Source organism: Clupea harengus, chromosome 9 (assembly GCF_900700415.2).
Source record: "Clupea harengus chromosome 9, Ch_v2.0.2, whole genome shotgun sequence".
Classification (NCBI taxonomy): Eukaryota; Metazoa; Chordata; class Actinopteri; order Clupeiformes; family Clupeidae; genus Clupea; species Clupea harengus.
The window spans coordinates 8,689,568-8,695,310 of record NC_045160.1 but is presented as its reverse complement, the minus strand read 5'-3'; the positions used below and the strand labels follow the sequence as shown (position 1 = coordinate 8,695,310).

Sequence of the window (5,743 nt, the reverse complement as noted above, 5' to 3'; positions counted from 1 at the left end):
GCTTGTCCACCGACTACCCTGCGAACTAGCTTGCCGCTTAACGGCTATCACCGTTGAGAAGGTAAACGAACTCGGTCTCTACTCCTGTCACTGGCGTGAGTTGTTCAAGTTAGCTGCCTAGCTTGTTAGCTCATTAGCTGGCTAGTCCACTGACTACCCTGCTAGCTAGCTTGCTGTCGACGGCTGTCACCGTTGGGAAGGTTAACAAACTCGTTCTGTACTAATTTTTTTCTCATTCCAGTGCCTCAGCAGGCTAAACACCGTCGGCAACAGGTAGCAGGGAGTCCGGTAGCCGCTTAACTGCTGCAGCCGCCCCCGCACACCACGAGGCAGTGAAGCTCCCTCACTGCTTTCCAACCAGCCCTTTCCAGATGTGGATTTCGGGCTGGAGACGGAGAGCCTACTGGACGTCAGCGAGAGGGACGTGTGAGTGGTCGACGACACTGAAATGGGCTAGACCGCGGGCACCCTCTCCCCCGGTCTCATCCATGACCCTGAGTCGGCAGCTACTTGGCGTAGCACTGAGGGCAGCTGGCCAGCTAGCTCCTCCACCAAGTGCACAATCATCGCTGCTGGACGAGGAGTACTACAGTGGCCCTCCTGTGTCAGCCCCCACCACCACAGAAAAAGACTGCCCGCTGCTCATATGCAACCTTCATGTCAAGCACTATGTGTCAGTTCCCACAAGCACAACACACACATGTTATAAACACTGCCCCTGTAGGCGCAGAAGTAAGTCATGCTTGTGCAGATTCCCCCTCAACGCATCCACCACGGCACCCATATGCCCACAGTTTTTTTCTAACAACGTGATGGTGTGCCCCCAGATCTTTACCCCCTCCCTAGGCGGAGCGGGCACATACCTAGACATGGGCAGATTGGCCATGAGCGGGTTTACTCCCGCCCCCACGCCAGCATGCTGACCGTCGTGGGGGAGGGGTGAACAGCTCCCAGCGAACCTGATTGCCTGCCATTGAAGGATGGGGAGGTGGACTCCCCACCACCACCAAAAAAAACCAAACCACTCATGAAAAGGAAGTTCAAGTGTTGACTTCCCGCCAGCTAGTTCAGTTCATGAAGTCAGGAGACTGGTTTGTGACGATAGATCTAAAGGACGCATACTTCCACAACTCCATCTACCCCAGACATCAGAGATTTCTGCGGTTTGCATTTGAGGGGAAGGCGTACCAGTTCTGCTCACTCCCGTTCGGCCCATCACTGGCCCCAAGGGTCTTCACAAAGTGCGTGGAGGCAGCCATCGCCCCGCTACGGCAACTGGGGCTGCGGCTATTCCATTACCTGGCCTCTTGCATTCGTTTAAGGGAGGCCGCAAGGCAAGAGTGCCACCTAGTGGCGTCACATTTACATTGCCTAGGCTTTGTGGTGAACAGAGAAAATAGCGTTTTGAGCCCCAACCAAACCGCGCATTTTCTAGGCATGACACTAGACCGCTTCAATGACGGTCGGTCTGTCTCAAGAAAGGATAAAGACCATCAGATCATGCTTAACTCAGTTCAGGCTAGGGCAAAGAGTCCTGTCTCTTCTCTGCCAAAGACTGTTGGGCATGATGGCCTCGGCCGTGATCGCCCTACCATTGGGAATCTTGCACATGCAGCCCTTTCAAATGTGGTATCTCTCTTAAGACTCAGTTCCGCCAGGAACAGTTACCAAGGAGTGATGGTAGACTCCAGATGCAGGAAGGCCCTGGCAATCTGGAGGACACCGCAATTCTTCATAGCGGCTGCCCCAATGAGCATTGTAACACACTGCATAGTGGTAACCACAGACGCCTCCACAACGGGGTGGGGAGCGCTCTGCGAAGGGAGATCTGTGAACGGCCGCTGGTCTGCAGCAGAGGCCAAGTCACATATAAATGTGTTAGAACTGCAAATGGTCTTTCTGGCTCTGTGGCATTTTCTGCCCACGTTAAGTGGTCATCATGTGCTGGTCAGAACAGACAACACATCAGCTATGGCGTACATAAACCACCAGAGGGGGGTGCGGTCTCTGCCACTGCATCTCCTAGCGACCCGCCTATTACTGTGGGCAGCGGATCACATCCGTTCCCTCAGAGCAGTTCATATTCCAGGCCACCTCAACTGAGGGGCGGACCTGTTATCAAGGGGCAACCCTCGAGCGGTGAACTGATGCCGCCACCCTCAGGTGGTCGATCAGATTTAGCTGCACTTTCACAGAGCCCAGGTGGACCTGTTTCCCGACAGGCAGAACACCTGCTGCCCTCTCTGATTCTCATTGGTGGGTGGCGACCCCCCACTGGGTGTGGACGCATTAGCCCACCCGTGGCCGGACATGCATCTATATGCTTTTCCCCCGGTCCCTCTCCTCCAGCATGTGCTGAGCAGAATAATGGAGGAGGGCAGGAAAATACTGTTAGTGGCTCCCCATTGGCCCAATCGGCCATGGTGTGCAGATCGGTACAGAATGTCGGTGCAGCCGTCCTGGGAGCTGCCTCGTCGGAGAGACCTCCTATCACAGGCACACGGCACAATCTGGTTTCCCCGGTCAGAGCTGTGGCAGCTCAGAGCCTGGCACCTGAAAGGAACAGGCTTCTAGCTTCAGGCCTGTCAGATTCAGTAGTGGCTACAATCCAGAGTGCTCGGGCGGTGTCGACCCGATCTCTCTATATGCTGGAATGGCGCAGGTTTGAACAGTGGTGCGTCGCACGTGAGCGCGACCCCATCAACTGCGCGCTGAGCGTCATATTAGAATTCCTACAGCAGTTGTTTGATGAGGGGAAGGCTGCTTCCACCCTCAAAGTATACCTGTCGGCCATCTCAGCCTGCCATGCAGGTATCACGGGTAATTCCCCAGGCAGCCATCACGCATAGCGTCACACTTTATGGCTGGTGTGAGGCGTCTAAGGGTGCCTGACAGGCATCTTATACCCTCATGAGATCTGCTAGTAGTGTTACGTGCACTCACAGGGCCTCCCTCTGAGCCCCTAGAGGGAGTGGACATGAAATTAGTCTCATTGAAAACCGCGCTGTTACTGGCACTAGTGTCAGCAAAGCGCATTGGTGACATGCAAGTCCTGTCCGTCAGCCCATCGTGCCTTCAGTTCTCGGTGGCTGGGGACAAAGTGGTTATGCGACCGAATGCTGCTTACACACCTAAGGTGGTGGCAACCCCATTCCGTAACCAGGTGATCGAATTGGCAGTATTTTCACCTCCGCCCCTTGCGTCCGCAGAGGAAGAGCGTTTGAACAAACTCTGCCCAGTGCGTGCTCTTCAGTGTTATGTGAAGCGCACGGGGGTGTTCAGACAATCGGATCAGCTGTTCGTGTGCTTCGGCTGTATCAAAACCGAGCCTCTGCCGGTGGATAGTAGAGGCTATTGGGTTGTCATATACGAGTTTGTCCTTAGAACCCCCAGAGAGACTGTGTGCGCACTCTACTCGGGGGGTCTCTTCTTCCTGGGCCTTATTAAAAGGAAGAAATTTGTAAAGCTGCGAGCTGGAGTTCTCGCCACACCTTCATTAAGTTCTACATGTTAGATGTGGCAGAACCTAGTTTCCTTCAAGGTGTTCTACAGGCAGGCGATCTATGATCTCCAGAGCCTGGGAATGAATAAATTATATATGTGCTCACCAGCTTCTATGCTTCTAGTCTTATGGGCAGTTCTGCAGGCAGGTGATCGGTGATCCCCGTAGCCTGTGAGTGAAACAAATGCCTGTAGTATGCAACCCTAACCCTAACCCATAGGCTTTACTTTTATTGTGGCAGCAAATGTCTTTTTTTACTCTGATTTCAGGAAGTTCCATAGGGTTATATGTACTTAGTTTAATGTTTTATATTATTTTTAGGGCTGTGAAATGATTACAATTTTTAATCAAATTAATCACAGGTTTCTGTGGATTAATCATGATTAATCACATATTACCGATATTCTCGATATATTTTTGTGAGAACATAAAGATTTATGACAAAAGACGGATATATAGTATAATTTATACATTCTTTTTTTATTCATAAAAAAACAAAAAAAACAATGGCGCTGCAGTTATTTAGCAGTTCTCTTCCATATGGAACATTAATATATCTTCATCCTAAACAGAATGTTTAAACAGAAAATGTTTCTCTTTTTTGTCAACCATTAACTACACCATGATACAAGTTAGTCTTCCTTTAGCCAGCTGGTGAGGCAAACTAACTTGTTCACATTCTCTGACAGTAAAGCTGACTGCTTCTTTTGTACAATGTGTCCTGCGATTGAGAACAGTCTTTCACATGGAACCGTGGAGGAAGGAGTGGCTAGATATTTGCGAGCTAGTGAGGCCAACTGCTCATGGGCTCCTGGATGAGATGACCACCACTCCAAGGAGCAGTCCTCCATACCAATGCTGGGCTCCGCTCTGTACCTGTGAAGGCCTCTGTGAGGCTGCTGCACCTCTTCATCTGATTCAGAATCTGAGCCCATTACCAGAAGGCTCATTTTCTTCTTGGGTGGCCCATCTTCAGCAGCTTGTGGAGCACTCCTGGCCCTGGGTGACTGTTCCTGCAGCAATCTTTCAAGTGTGGTCCACACCTCTGGTCTGTCACTCTTGGGTAGGCTCTTCAGGTCTTTAAAACGTGGCTCCAGCGCTGTTGCAATCTTGAGCCATTCATTGTTGGTATTTTCTTGGCGGGAGGCTAAGTCTGTCTTGAATGCCGTCTTAAATTTCACCACATATGCAGGGTCATCTTCTGTGACTTCCATTACATGACGCAAGTGGCAGAGTGCAGGCAGTACCACAGAGCAGGAGACATAGGCCTCCCCACCCAGAATTTCAGTTACATACCTTCAGTGGAAACACACACACACGCACACGCACACAGACACACACAGAGAAACACAGAGGAAGATGGAGGAGGTGAGAGAGATAATTAAGTTATTAAACTGCATCCTTATTGCGGATCAGACGTTTAACCGTGTCCAGCGTTGAGTTCCAGCATGTTGGGACGTCTTGGATCAGTGGCTGCTGCACCTGCATGAGGTTCTCTTGCTCTGCGTTTAGCTCCGCCGTGTTTGCTGGGCTGTGCTTGAAGTGGCCGACAATTTTGCGACACTTGGACAACGCATTCACAAATCCGCTGTCAGCGAGGCTCACGTCGATGCTTCTCTGCAAAATGTGAGCGATGCACGGCATGTGTTCATATGACAGTAGTCTAGCCGCGGCTACCAAATTGCGTGCACTGTCTGTCCCTATAGTGGTCGTTTTCTGATCAATTGCCCAGTTGCTTGCAACAGTTTTGAACTGTTCAGCACATGCCTCTGCAAAGTGGCGCTCTTCGGTCTTCATGCACGTTAGTGCAAACGACTCTAATTTCCATTTGTCGGTTATGAGATGTGCAGTTACACCCAGATAATTATCATTACTCACAGAGGTCCAGTGATCCCCTGTCAGTGCCACATGTTCCGTAGCAGCCAAGTCTTTTTCCCTTTTGTTCTTTTCAGCTTCATACAGCTCGTGGATTTTAGTCATGATAGTGCTTTGATGTTCGGGTCCCCTGTTGCCACTCGCAAAACTTCAGTGAACCCCTCATCCTCAACAATATTAATTGGCCGACAGCTTTTTGCAATCCATTCTGCAACTGTGGTAGTTAGCTTGTCACAGGCAGACTTAGTGAGGGGCCTACGTTGTTCAGTGAGGGTGGTTTGGCGCATTCCACTTGAACTGCCCTCACCGACCAACGCATGCTTCGCGTTGAGATGGTACTTAAGGCTGGTTGTGCTATGGTGAAAC

At 50.9% G+C, this 5,743-nt stretch overlaps 1 pseudogene; it reads left to right on the top strand.

Annotated features, from left to right (window-relative positions):
* The first annotated feature begins 1,456 nt into the window (after window positions 1-1,456).
* On the top strand, window positions 1,457-2,733 carry LOC116221730 (annotated as a pseudogene).
* The last annotated feature ends 3,010 nt before the right edge of the window (window positions 2,734-5,743 follow it).